At 37.4% G+C, this 15,454-nt stretch overlaps 1 protein-coding gene across 5 annotated transcripts in view; it reads right to left on the bottom strand.

The window, feature by feature from the left end:
* Positions 1-3,731, bottom strand: part of EYA1 (EYA transcriptional coactivator and phosphatase 1) — a 160,128-nt gene extending 156,397 nt beyond the window's left edge. For all 5 annotated transcript variants that reach the window (XM_060243648.1, XM_060243650.1, XM_060243649.1 and 2 more), the window contains exon 1: positions 3,602-3,731. The gene's annotated coding sequence lies outside the window, so the exon portion shown is untranslated. The remainder of the gene's footprint in view (positions 1-3,601) is intronic.
* Positions 3,732-15,454: the final 11,723 nt, after the last annotated feature.

Raw genomic sequence — 15,454 nt, 5'->3', positions numbered from 1 at the left:
TTTCTTGCTACTTCTGTACACCTTGAATAAATTATAGGTGGTAACTTAGCATACTTAAGGGGTATCTCTGGTTAAAAATGTGGAAGACTATTTAAAAACATAATTTAAGGCAAACCAGTAGTAACATAAATTTATCTTGTATATTATTTTACAATGAGATTACAACAACATATAGAATATAATTTATTAATTCCAGAACACTAATCAACAACAACTGGTTCTGAAAATAAGCAATAATAAAACATCCCACCACTGCTATCTTTTCTAAAGCCAGAACTAGCAGATATTTGCATAGGTAATACTATATAAGATGCAGATATTTGTATGCCTTTTTAATGCTCCATAAGCTGTAAGACTTCATGTCCAAGATCTTCATTTTCATTAGTCATGCTTCAATTACAGTCCTTTGCCTATTAAGGATTATTTAAACCATGTGTTGTGTGTTATGGTATTTAAAAATGATTCTTTAATCAAAATAACTTTAAAACTACTAATCTTCACTTAGACTGGTCAACTGAATCCACATAGTGGTACAGGAAAAATAAATCTACTCTCAAGAATGCAAATGCATACAACAATTAGATACAGATGTTGGTGAAATTAGTTACAATTTACAAAATGCTACACTTCATATGCTTTCAGTTTTTTAATGTGGGATACAAATCTGCAGCACAGTGAGGAACTGTACTTAGGATGCCCAGTTTATAGAGAAAATGCATGTATGGCTGGTGCTTCAGTATCTATTTTCTAAGACAACCTTACTCATAAAGCATAGGTTGTTCAAAAATATAGTTTAATGGCTCATTAATTAACCACAAGGAGCAAGGTTTAAGTGATAATTAGAATTAATTCAAGAATGGACACTTTAAAATGGAGCCTGGTAGGTAGGAAATGCGGGCAATAGGCCTATACCATTCGCAAATTAAAACTGGCCAATTATCTTTTAAATGGCTAGTGATATAGATCATCTTTAAAATGACAGTAAGAGAACTATTTAAGAATTGATTGTAGGTTAATAAAATGCTAAGCTTTTACACCTACAGATACTGCAACTCTTAGTATTTACATAATGAAAAGGATGAGCTACTAGCATCTTAAGTAAGTGACACCAAAATGACATTTAAGTATCTTAAACTAGTAACATCTAATTCTGATTAGTTAATGAGATCTTTTAAGTTTGCCTTTTTTCTCTAATTAAATTTATAATTCTTCACAGATGTAGTATTGTTGATGTTCAATTTGTCTCTCTCATTTTGTTAAACCCCACATAGTACTCCACCAATCCACTGAATAGCCACATTAAATCTGTTAATACCATGCTCTTCAACCCCAGAAATTATTTCCAGAAGGCAAACTTGCTTTGAGAGATCATCAAACAAGACTTAAGGTACACATTTTATCACATTTTCCCTACCACAGAGCTCAGGATGCAGGAGAAAATTCATGACTTTTGCACTGTTTATTATACTTTGCTAAATTACAAATCAAAAGCATCTGACAGAAAATCATGTATGAAGCCAAAAAGTTAATAATGTTCCATGAAAAGTAAACTGTAAATGGGAAGGGATTCTAAATCTCAGCAGCACAGAGCAAATAAAATGTAGGTACTTGTCTAAATTATGGGTCTTCCAGACACTTTTTTCTGTTGCTAGAAGCAATTCTTATAAAATGACTATAATTTAAAACATTTCTTGCAGCTAAAAAGAAATTTTGAAAGTAAAAATACTATGCTTATTCAAATAAATATAGCTCATATGTGAGAAACTTATTTTCAACCACAGTTGTGATCTAAACCAGAATCTTGAAGACAATAGCAACTTTTTAATCATAACATTTCTCAGGAGTTTAAATTTTGTCCAAACTTTGAACTAAGTGGAAGAAACCCCTATCCATAACTTCAAAGTACTACCAACTTCTGTCAATTTTCAGCACAGACTATTGCCCACACACACACACACACAGAGATGAGAGAGAGAGATTGAATTATTATTAATTTTAAAATGGAACCATCCATTTGTTAAAAAATGTGTTGAACACCATATCCCTTCTTTTCTTTCAAACAAGAAATTATGATTACTTATTGTTTAAACACTTTTGAAATATTTTCACATAAGGCTGAAATAAATAAGACAAGTGCCATTCTGTGATATTGTAGGGAACAAGAAAATGTAACCATTAAGCATGAAATTACACTCTATTGAGCCACTTTTTTAGTCACTACGAAGTATTATATATGTACCAAAGTACCATGAAATTCTGTTTCATTTGGAACTAGAACACTAAGTGAAACAGTGGCTGGTTTTCTACATCTTTTAGTTTGAGTTAATATAGTAAGCTAAAGTTGAAGATGACATACTACAAAAATATTGCTAATGATAATTATCATAATATAATAATAACCTCCTTTTAAAAGGTGTTACATACTGAATACCAGGTAACTTTTTAAAACATATACTTTTTTGGAAAAGCTCAGTGATATGCATCAATTAGAGCTATAATGCTTTTGAGACCAGTAGAAAAAAAATGTTTAAATGCAGATTACAGAAAGCATGGCTGAAGGGGGGTGAGGGATGAAGGCTGAAATTATATGTCCTTCACAGCTTCCATTTTTATTAACAAATAAATTGCTTTAGTTTAAAAAGTGTCCCATTATTCACTTTATGGTTTGACATTTTTCTCTGTGTATCTCAAAGTCTGTGTTTGGGGATAACTAAATATGATTTGATGTTTTTAAATTTCAAAACGATATTTGGATATTTCTAAAATAACTATAAGAAACAAAAAAGTCATACACTTCACGAAGAATGAGATTTGTAAGTATGATATGATATAGAGCATGGTAACACTTTAAAGAAGTTTTAGTTCCTACTTCTAAATGTTCAACTCTATGTAAAATCAAACTTCACGTAGTATGGTTGCTGAGTTGTTTATTTTGACGTTTTGATAAGCCCCCACCCGTTCCGATTCAGCAGAGTGTTGCCGGTATTTGCAAAAATTAAACACTTTAGCCAGGATTTCCTGCTTCAAAAAGAGCTGTCAAATCTCTGCCATATGTCTTCCTCCACATTTCTTATGTTTCTTTTACTTAGCACGCCCGTCTTTTACTCAGGTATGGTTTTGTTTTTTTTTTAAAATCATGATTAAAAAAAATCATTCACGACCGTGTTACTCTTTTCAGTGACCCCCTAACACTTCAGGAAAACCAGACACAAGTCACAAACGGCACGTTGGATACAATAAATAATTTAGAGCCATGTAACATCGGAGTTGTGGGAAGCCTACGTAGCGAACTGTGAAACACAGCCAACACGAACTATCCCCCCCCAAAATGGTGACGTATATTAGGTATTAATAAGGACGAGAGGCGGAGGGGGGGACGTACAGCAGATATCCCATCGTGGAAGATTACTCAGATCTTTGGAAAAGTACAGACTTGTTCGCAAACCAGTTATAGATGAGGTTTGTCTTTCGTTTTGTCTGAAAGGCTTCAACCAGTCAAAGAAAAGAGCGAGCCAGCGTGTGTTCTCTCACACCGTTGCACAAGATGGGGCAACTCTTGTCAAATCCATGCACTTTTCGAAACAACCGGGGTTGTACTTACAGTGAACGGCTCTGCAGCATCCACCAGTGTTATGTACTCCCTTCAGGTTTGCTCTGACTCAACCAACCACCGATGCTCATATAGTTTTATTCCTGGATGAAAGCTCTATGGCCTGCCCTGATTTAAAACAAAAACACAACAATTCGAACAGCGGACCAGCAGTGCAGCTCGCTCTGGAGGGCAAATCCGAGTTTAGAGCAGAGCGTGGGTGAGTGACTGACTTCTGCCGCTGCTGCCGCCGCCGCCGCGGGCTATGCCTGCCAAGCGTACGTGTCTGTGTGTGTGTGCGAGTGAGTGAGTGAAGGGAAGAGGGGGATGGGTCTCCAAGGGGGAAAAAAAAAAGAACAGCCACCGAGGACTTTCCCAGGAAGGCTTAAAGTCGGAAGTGGCACCGAGTGGTCCGTCTCCAGCAGCACCCAAGTCCAAACTCGTCGCTCCTCAATTCCCGCTCAAATCCCACTTTGGGCAGCCAAGGCGCGCGCGCGCCCTCACTCGCTTCCGCGCCCCTCTTTTCCCTTCAGCGATTACGGGCGCCGCTGATAGGATCGCAGAAGCGCTGGAGCAGACAAAGAGCGAGCCCAATCTTCCTCCCCTCAAGTCTCTGGCTGCCTGTTTGCCCGGTCTTGTCGGTCTGCCGCAGTCTCGCCTCAGGGCTCCCCCTTTCTCTCTCCCCCCCACCCCCTTGCTATTTATTTGTAATGCAAACCACAGCTATTCTCTTGTCCTCCTTCTTATTGGTTTGGGGGGGGCGATGCTAAGAATCGAACGGAGCCTCTGGGCTGGCATGTCTGAGGCAACCTCTGCTTACGAGAACAATTTTGGTATGCAAATGAAGGATCCCGCGGTATGTGAATAAACAGCTGTGGGAGAAGAATGCAGCCCGAGCGCGCCCTGTCAAGAAGCGGGCGGGCTGCTTGCTTGTTCGCTTGCTCTCCTGCGGCTGCTGAAGCACCGGTACCTCCAACGCCGCCAAAGCCATTTATAGCTTCCTAGGACAGCAAGCACTGAGAGCCCGCCCTGTACCTAGCAAGCATGAGCCGGGAAAGGTGGAGGTGAGGTCGGAGGGCACAGAACGGGGTAGTTTCTTTTCCAGACAACTTTTAAGGGTCAAGAGCGGGAAGCTCAAGGCACCTACCATGGATCTCAACCAGCAGACGCTCCATAAATAGAGCTCAGGAAGGGTTGGGGATCCAACAAACTCTCTTCCAAACAGGCAACATTGACCTCTGAACTTGATCGTGGAACAGATTCGAGCTGATCTGCTTATTATAGGATTTTTTTTTAAAGTATTCTTGTATATATATAAAAAGTCAATTTGGATATGTTTAACCGGCAGTAATGGAGCCCAATGCCAACATCAAGCAATCTGTCACAAAACCCACAAACCTTTCAACAGTTCATAATGTGTAGATTCAAATGATAGTATGCAAAATGAATCTTTTTCACATGCGTTGGGTTGCACTGAATGTTTACAGTTGTCCCTACTTTGTTATTGATATCAGTTGCATTTGCTAAAGGTTTTTTCTTTGTTTGTCTCCTTTTTGTACAAAAAATACAGGCCAAGATGACACATCATCTTGGAATAAAGTACCATTTATTAATATAAACATCTACAATTAAAAATAAATGTCTTTAGAAACTCTGAGCAAGATGTGCAGAAACTGAGCTATTTAAACAATTTCATTATGCAGAGACATATTTCTAATTGCTTCATTCTTCCTCTATGAATATAAATGACTTTTTCTTAAAAAGAAAAGAAATCCCTTAATTTCTACACAGACACTAAACAGGCAGTTCAAATGCTCCAAATAAGATTAGTTTGGGTCTAAAGTTTATAATTTTGTCTTTTAAAATGTATATATATTGCAATAAAAGGTCTTACCTTCAACTAACAGATTTTGTGAATAAAAGCCATTTTTATAAATGCAAAGCATCTTCTGGCAGCTGCAATATCCGACTGATTCATTTGTTCAAGAAAATATATTTTCAACAAGACTTCCCACTAAGCACAAAGTTTTGTCCTGATAGCCTTGAGAAGATACACCTAAGATCTCACATTGCTCTGCACAGAAACATATTCATGAGATAGACACCTACCATATATGGAAGGTTAAGGTCAAAATCCACATATTTCTATTGGGCCGACGTAGCCAGTATAAACAATGAGTTGCCTTCTTTGTATTCCCCAAGCATCATGCTAAAAGTACTGTTTCTAATGCCTGGTTTACATTGCAATAGAGACAAAATTATTTGCAGTATCTTAATTCTGTAAGTAGAGACATTATTAAGATAAAATGATTCTGCCCAAAACATGATAGAAGCAGTAGTCATGGTTTGGGGGTATTTTTAAAGAAGATTAACAGTTAAAATAGTATTGCTATATACCAATATTGAAAACATATTAAAATACCTGTTTCTTTAGCAAAGAAAGATACACTGCAAAAATGGAAATATTTATAAGAAAGAATGGCTATGTATTATGTAGCCTTGTACTCAAAATAACTTTAGAAATAGGCAGGAAAGGGGGAGGGGAAAGCACAAAACATCTTTTAAACATATACTGTTTTTACAGGCTCATTTATGTAAACACATTAAGAAATGAGTACATTTAGAAGTTGCATTACAGACGTTGGTTAATTTTGCTTCCAATTGTTCATTTATGTCCATCAATTGGAATTTACTTGATTAATTCAATCAGAATTTATCTGCATTAAAATCATGAATATACAAATTTATTTTAGAAGTGTTAACAGACAAGTAGCTAATTTTCTGATAGGCATTCTACATGAGATAGATATAGCTCAGAAAAGCCTGTATCTATAGGATTTTCAAGATATTCCTCTGTGAATACTTTAATAATCTTTTACTAAAGCAGTGATACTTGCATAATGCAATGACTACAGATTAAATATGGCAGCTTTGTCATTACTATAGAACTCTATCAGAAATATATTCTGAATAAGTATTTTAGATTATTTTTTGTTTTTAGAATCATCTTCAAAACATGTTCAGGATAAACATCACTGTTTTAATGCACTGCTGCCTCCCAGTCTACAAAGCTGCTGTACTTCCTTTTTCTTACACTACGGCTACTGGGGGTCTAAATTTTCAATAGATTAAAATAAGTGCTATTTGATTTCTCTGCGAGTTCTGTTTGTGCCAGCTAAGGCTTCTTCTCTTTATGACTTTACAACCTGATTACCTGTTCTTCACACAAGACTGGAGGGAGGGGCTCCGTTAATTCACATGGCCTCATGTTTTTCCTGTTCTTATTTTCATTGATTGTGTAGTCAAGATTGCCCAGTCTGCAGTATTTACATTGTTGCTGGGATTTTTGCTTTTTTTCTTGGTTTTAAAGGGGATGCCTACTAGGACTGTGTTCTTACATGCGACTTGTTCAGCAATATATTCCATTAATTCAGTGGACTTTATGTATTTAGGATCAGAGTGCCATTATTCTGAAGTTTTTTAGGCTGTGCTCCAAAGCACAGCTATAACCCAATAAATTTCAATTGAAATCAGTGGGACTGACTTCCAGATATTGATGTTTAACCTTAGGAAATTAGTGTGAAATAGGCTTAGCTAACCCCCATTGAATTACCCCATTAGTTGCTTGTTTAAACAAATAGCCCCCTTTCCAAAGAAAACTCTTTGCAAGATGATGTATGATAAAAATACAATAAAACAATTATAAAAGCCAACAAACAGAATGAGCCTAAAATATAGCTGAGCTGAGTGTACTCACATTCCAACTGTTGACCTAAACTGGAAAGTTTTTGTGTGCCTCCTGGGAAACTGAAGGGAAGAGCTCAAGGAGACCCCTCCCAAGAAGGTCCCATAGAGCAGAGAAGGCCCATCAGAGGATTCCCTGGCTCTATTATGGCTAGAAGCCTTGTCTCCTTTGCAGCTCTTAACAAATGAATAAGAAAAGGCAAAAATATTTCATGTATAATATCAATAGCTTGAACTTTGACCTTGTGTTGCATTATTTGCACAATTTTAAAGAAAACAGGCAAACTAAAGTTGTATAATATAAAATTGTATAATTGCCTCAAACAATACACTACCATCTCCAAAATCTTAGTTCTGTATGATAATCTGATAGGGTGTGAATATTGCTATATGAACCAAAACAGTGATATTTATTACTATTCATACTTTCTGTATGAACACAGAAAGTATTAATTACTTAGGATGGGATCAACTCAGAAGGAGGAGTGGTGCCCAGAAAGACTATACTGGAGATATAGGATCTGCATGGGGAAAGTCATGTGGGATGGGGGGCAGTAGTAGGGAAGAAAACTGGGTGACAATGTTGGCTGGATCCCATCCATAGTGGGTTTTTTTTTTTTTTAAAAAAGTTGTATTAAAAACATAGCCTGAGATATGAGTAGGCAGACCAAGGATTGCATGTCTAGAAGAATACTTTTACTCTTGTCCCTGAATTTTGGGTCCCAAAGTTACATCACGACTTTGCAATGTGAGGCAGTTGCCATGTGGCATGAAGAAGGGACTGCTCTTTGAAAAACCAAGTTCAAACCTCACCAGACATGCAAAGCTAATTGTAAGATGAACTAATTGGATTCTAAGATGATTGTAAGATCTAATTGTAAGAGTTAATTGTAAGATGAACTAACCAAGTTCAAACCTCACCAGACATGCAAAGCTAATTGTAAGACGAACTAACTGGGATCCTGGTTAAAATAAATTATAAAGTTAATATACTTTAAGTTAGTGTTAGCTATATACAATAATTAGCCACCAAATGAATGTATGTTCACTGAAACTGATGTTTCCACACTTATCATAGTTTTGAATTATTATTTAATGGATGCATGTATGCATATGGAGACAAGCAGTTGCTATAGGTAGTCCAACATGCTTTTGATTAGTTGAAGCAGAATAAGTTCCTATCTTTCTTCCAAATTCTACTTTATATATTTCAATCAATAGAGATGTACACAAACAAAACAAAAAATGTTGGTTTATTTTAGTTTTAAAAAACTATTTGCAGTTGCAAACTATATGTTTGTTTTCTTATACTTTGTTCTTTCAGTCTCAATGGAAAACATTTTTAACTGTAAATCTCCCACCCTGCCCCCAGCCATCTAATATGGATGAAATTCTCACCCAAGGGATCCAATTTCAGGCAGCTTGAAGAAAGATCCCCTATTTTATAGCCAGTTAAATTTCTTTTTGTGGAGCAGGCAAAGGAAGAGAACCCAAAGAATCCCTTGGACACAAATGAAAAAGGTATCATCCTATATGTTTAAAGCAAGAATGGTAAGCCATCTATTTTCTTTACACCTAAGCAGGTGATAGCACATATATAGGGTTGCCAATCCCCAGGTGGGGAGAGGGGATCCCTCTGCTTCAGGGTTATCAGAAAATGGGGGGGGGGGGAAATGTCTGCTGGGCAATCCATTATTCCCTATGGAGATCGAATCCCATAGGGTCTAATGGAAGATTGATCTGTGGGTATCTGGGGCTCGGGGGGGGGGCTGTTTTCTGAGATAAAGGCACCAAATTTTCAGCATAGCATTCAGAGCCCCTCCCCAAAATGCCCAACAAGTTTCAAAAATATTGGACCACGGAGTCCAATTCTATGAGCCCCAAAACAAGGTGCCCCGAGCCATTATTTCTAATAGAGGGGAGGCATTTAAAAGGTGTGGAATCCCTTTAAATATGGTGGACAGAACTCCCCTTGGAGTTCAATTATGCTTGTCATAACCTGGCTCTTGGCTCCACCCACAATGTCTCCTGGCTGCACCCCCAAAGTCCCCAGACATTTCTTGAATTGGACTTTTCAAGTTAATGACAGCAGGGGAAATTGACTGGTGAAATAGTGCAACAGCAAAAGTTCCTTTCCCAATCATTTATGGCTAAAGCTCTCCCCCCCCACCCCCATTCCTTGCAATCACTCAAGAGCCATGGCTAATTCTAAGGAATTCACAGATCCATCCTTTTGACTGATAATTTCTCAGCTGGTTTTGCCTAAGACTTTCTCTTATGTTACTGATTGCAATGTGAACTTTAATGATGGATATCAGATGCTGCTTGGTATCTGGGGGGCAACTGTGGTATTATTCCTCATTGTCTACAGGCAAATTGCCCACAAGAGAAAGAAATGAATAGCAAGCAAGCAGAAGTCACTACTTCTTATATAGAACAAAGTATGAGTCCAGAGGTATCTTTGAGGCCAACATACAGTTTTATTCATTGTATGAGCTTTCATGTATGCAGCTACCCATCTGCATGCTTCTTATATAGAATCAGATCAAAGGCCTTCATCCCCTGCACAATGTTATTGGCTCACAAGCAACACTTTTGAGAGAAAGTCTTTTTTATTACAAGATCTGTGTGCAATTTTCTCATCATATATGCTGGGTCACTCTTTTATATATTTATTTAAACTATTTAATTTTCACCTTCTTCTGACATTTGTAAATGACATACTAGAATAATACCTAGATGCAAATATTCCCAAATATTGATATGTTTACTTTTCAATTTGGTTTATAATAAACAAAGATATGGATTCTATTACCCACTAACAAAAACAGTTTCCCTGCAGTTAGGGACGCCAACCCCCCCAGTAGAGCCTGGAGATTTCAATTGGAAATGGCCTCCAGACCACAGAGATCTGATTTAGACTGATTTAGATTTATTAACGGCCTATGGCCAGTATGCACAAAAAGTACTACAACAATCACACACACACAAAAAAACATCCCTACAGTTAAAAACACAAATTTACAACTCTAATAAAACAGATTGGCAAGACCACAGAGATCTGTTCCCCTGGAGAAAATGGATGATAGGTCATTGAGAGGTATAACTGACAGTTATGGGTTGGGATATCCCTGGAGATTCCTGGGGAAAGTCCTGGAGATTCCTGAAGAGGATGGTGTTTGAAGGAGTGTGACGTCAATGGGTATAATACCATAGAGTCCACGCCCCAAAGAAGCTATTTTCTCCAGGGAATAGGTCTCTGTTGTTGGAAGATCAACTGGATCTCTGGAGATCTCCAGGAGATCTCCAGGCTCCACCTGGAGGTTGGCAACACTAGTGATTGTATTATTATACCCTGCTGAAGTTCCTCCCCTGCCCAATCCGCCCTTCCCTAGGCTCCACCCCCAAGTTTTCAGGAATTTTCCAACTTGGAGGTGGCAATCCTAAACCTACTGCCTCCCCCCCCACCCCCGGAATTCTCAAGTGTCATGGAGTACATAGGAAAAGAGTGGGGGAAGATAGCCTTGGAGATACACAACAACAGGAAATGTCAAAAATCTCTCCTGTTGCTCAATTCATGAAGGAGATTGTACAAAGGCAGAAAGGACCTTAAGCTGCAGCTTTCTCCACTGCAGGCCAATATTTGGGTCCCATAACTCTCAGGAACAGCAAACCATTATGTCAGTTACTTATAAATAAACACTGGTTTTTTTGTTGTTGTTGTTAAAATCCTGCTGTTTGTGTAATAAGGTCACACATGCCAGAAACTGAAAGTGGATTTTGCCATTTCACCTCCACATCATTTTATTACCTGCCTCAGCCATTCATGACCCTGGAAGATAATCAGTTTAGCTACATTATAGATGGAAATGCAGCCACAAGGCAGGAGGGAATGATACTTTACCAGCTCAAGGTCTGGGCAGCCACAAAGCTATTCAGCAACCGCTAAATGGCAGGAAGATCCAAGGTTTGATTTAAAAATGACTGCAGCTATTGAAAATGTTGCTGTATATTCACCTGCCAAATATGTGTGCCGTAAAGTTTACCACATCCCCAATTTTAAGTTAAGGTTTTGATTAGTTAATATCTGAGTGCATATCTCTACAAACTGATGTAATGCAGAAAACTGACCCCCTCCCCCTTGGTTGTAAAAGGAATTATTTAATTTTCAAAGTCCTAAAGTTAAACGTATATGCAACAAAGTGTAAATTCTGCCAGCTGACACCACATTGCTTTAGAGACAAGAATAGAAAAAGTTCATACTTTGGGTATTTTTTAGTACACAACAAGATTCACTGGCAGATATTTGCAAACCCATTCTTATGAACATATTAAGGTGCCTTATACTGAATCAGACTCTTGGTCCATCAAAGTCAGTATTGTCTACTCAAGCTGGCAGCGGCTCTCCGGGGTCTCAAGCTGAGGTTTTTCACGCCCATTTGCCTGGACCCCTTTTAGCTGGAGATGCCTGGGATTGAACCTGGGACCTTCTGCTTACCAAGCAGATGCTCTACCGCTGAGTCACCATTCCTCCCCTTAAATACTTGTATACTGCCTTCACTAGACTTTTGAGGTTGAGAAGGCTACTGGTGTTACATAACATTTCCATTATAACACAACCTGATATCAAAGCCCCTCTCCTGGATCCTGAAGGCATTATAAGTGACATGACATTGTAATTCCATCAAGTAAGCCATCTTTTATGTATTTTAAAGGTACTTGTTCCTAAAGACACAATGTGTGAGTTATCAAAAAGTGATGTATTATTGAAGAATAAAATCTAGTTCAGAAAACTATTACTGGCAGAATGGTAAAGACAACAATACAGTGATTTGCTCCTATTATAGTTTCTTGAAGGTCTAAGGATCACCAAACATAGATACCACTTAATTATTTGTGAGACTAAAATGACGACCAGGTACATTACATCAAACAAATATACAATACTTTACATTAATGGTTTATTGAATTCTCAAAATGAAGAGAGAAGAGAACATAACCTTTCATTTCTTCACTTAATACATCAATTTGTTACTCATTTTAAGACAGCATTAACAAATTCAACAACACAAATCCTAATTATTATAGATAGCACATTTCCAAATACATCTGCAGTGCCATCCTAAACAGAGTCACATCCTTCCAAGGCCATTAACTTCAATAGATTTTTCAGGGTCCAGTTTAGGACTGCAGTCTTTTTTGTAGAAAAGATAATGAATTCTAATTACTGAAATAATACAATATTTTCTAAACTTCTGTTGGCTCATTGGCCACCACAAAACTATAAATGGAGTTTTACATGCACATGATTGTGAAAAGTTAGCCACCTATTAAGAACATGAAGCTGATAAAATAATTTCATTCTTATGTATTCAGTGCAATAAGAACTTGCAATGTATATAGTCCAATCAATGCAAAATACTTCTAAAAACATTGTTCTCTTGATCCTGCCTACTGGTTTAAATGAAAGAAAGTTAAGCATAAACTCACAAAAATAGTAAGATTTGGAAATTTTGTGCTGGATTGCACTGATCATCTTTTCATGTTTGCTTATACCAAAGGGTTTTATGGCCCTGTCAATCCAATGCATAGTATTCTATGAGCCGCACCAGCCAGCCAATTTTGGATTATTTTTTCTTTATCCATGCATCTATTTAATGCTATAAAATGAAATAATCTTTAGTTTTACATTACTATCTTAAGAAAACCCTTTTAAAAATTCTGCACATATTTATGGCACAAAAATAGTTGTCTTCAACAGTCATGAGTTCCACTGTATTATTTCTCATATGTACATATTTCTCACGCTTGTTATAATATAGGAGGCAATCTAGATCTATTGCGCAATCCTGATTTCAGTTTCCCACATCAACATTGATAGGATTAATGTTGCAACCATTTGAAGTCCTTGATTTTTCAACGTAGTAAGGATTCACTACTGTCAAACATAGTTCTGCACTGCTGTTAACCTCATTCCATAGTAAACACAAAAGGCCCATTGACACAGTCTTTGTAAACCATTTTTGCTGCTGGTTGCTGAAATATTTTTTTTTGTACAGACACAACCATTTTGGCTTCTGGTTGCTAACAATTTTGTTTTCAAACTTTGTCACACAAAGCTGCTTGTGTTCCAATTGCAATGTGGGGTTGATCTATTTTTTTTTTGACAGCTCTTATCTCCCATTCCCCCCTGTGTGCACTTCAAGTTCTTTGCACTTCAAATTTGCTGCAGTGTGCAGTTAGAAATGCCTGTAGCACTTCTGAAAGTGCTGCCTTTTCCCCTGCCCATTTCCAGCATATTCTATTCTCTTTTTTAAAAAAGGAATTCTATAGTCCAGGCCAGCCCAATCTCATCAGATAGCAGAAGTTAAATAGAGTTGACCTCGGCTAATATTTGCATGGGAGATCTCCAAGGACTACCAGGGTGATGATGTGGAGGCAGGTAATGGCAAACTACCTTGGGGCGTCTCTTGCCTTGAAAACCTTATGGGGTTGCCATAAGTCAGCTGTGACTTAGCAGCAAACAAAAAAGTTTTTAATATACTGTTACACCACTACATTAATACGGTGACAGCATTCAGACATTTATAAATTCAAGCGTACTGCTAATGTATATCAGTGTATCTCAAAACTGTTAAAAAATAGAACTGTGTTTAACACAGTTCCGGCTAGTTTGGCCAGAGCTCCAGCTAAAAAATAGATGGGAGAAGGTGGTGTAGTTTGGAACAGGCACAACAATTCAGAATGGTTCAAAAATGGATATAAATTCTGTTTAAAACCTCCACATTTACATCACTTTACATGAAACTGGGGCAGCAAAGGACAGCAACTGAGTTAAAATGACACTGTGAAAGGGCCCAAAGTTATCAGGTTTTCCAATGGTAAATTTTAAAGGAGTATGCCAGAGCTCAGATGATCATTAGAAGAACCACTTGGTTCACAATTTCAACACTTTATTTGTTAGTTAGGTTAATTTGTTTTTATCTATACACATCTTTTTAAAGAAAAAATTGCCTAAGGTCCAATAATGTTTCAGTTCTGTAGTAAAACTCCAATCAAGTTCAGTGGAGGCAACCTAAGACCTTGGAGTCTATGTAGTACTTATATACACAGAAAAAACTAATTCCTCTTTTCTAAAGGAAAACACATACACACACAAAACAAAACCCATCCCCCTAAAAAATTTAAAGCAAGCAGTTATAATTGCAAAGTAATAGGGGGGGGGGGGGGCTTTTAGCAGCTTTAAAGTTTCATGTCTCCACAGCCACCACCAGTATTAGCTCCTTTTTCTGCAGTTTCACAAATCGGAAAAAGAGTAACCTCTAAAGCTGTTTTAGACTGAAGGTCAGAAAATTCAAAGGACTGGTAACTTAATCCACAGAATGCTGCAATCACATTGCTATTGGAAACACATCCAGCAGCACCAGTATTTTAGATGTTTTTATTAAGCAATGCCAATAAGTATACAATTCAGATCTCCCCCCCCCCCCCACGGTAAAGTTTGCCTATAATCAGGAGATCAGATTGCCTTCTGCCACTGAATTTTACTTTAGTGCCTGTAAGGCAAAGAATCTAGATTCTGTGTTATATGGTAATGAAAATGACAGCTTTGGTTTGTTTACCTAATAATGAAAAGAGGCACTTTTTCAGCCAAAATTGGAATAAAGGTTAAAGTTTTCTTGGTCATCAGGTTCTTTCCTTCTAAAAAAGGTAAAGGTAGTCCCCTGTGCAAGCACCAGTCGTTTCCGACTCTGGGGTGACATCACATCACGACGTTTTCACAGCAGACTTTTTATGGGGTCTACTAGTTAAACTAAATAAACACATTTCCACTGTTTTATTCCCTGAGAACATGTTTTATGCACCTTTCTCTTCATAGCTCTAATAATTTCCAAGTTAATAGAGAATTTAATAAAGTTTTAATGCTATTATTAATTTCCTTAGATCTATCATCATAAGGTGGTTTATACATAAATTAAATATTTTGAAATTTTTTTAGAAGTGCCCAGCCAAAATTGATACGTAAACACAATTTAAGTAGAACACATTCTGCATTGATTTGGTGGATGCTTTAGGCCCTAAAGCATCCACCAAATCAATGCAGAATGTGTTCTACTTAAA

This window comes from Heteronotia binoei, chromosome 7, assembly GCF_032191835.1.
Source record: "Heteronotia binoei isolate CCM8104 ecotype False Entrance Well chromosome 7, APGP_CSIRO_Hbin_v1, whole genome shotgun sequence".
Lineage (NCBI taxonomy): Eukaryota > Metazoa > Chordata > Lepidosauria > Squamata > Gekkonidae > Heteronotia > Heteronotia binoei.
This window is presented reverse-complemented; position numbering and strand designations above follow the sequence as displayed.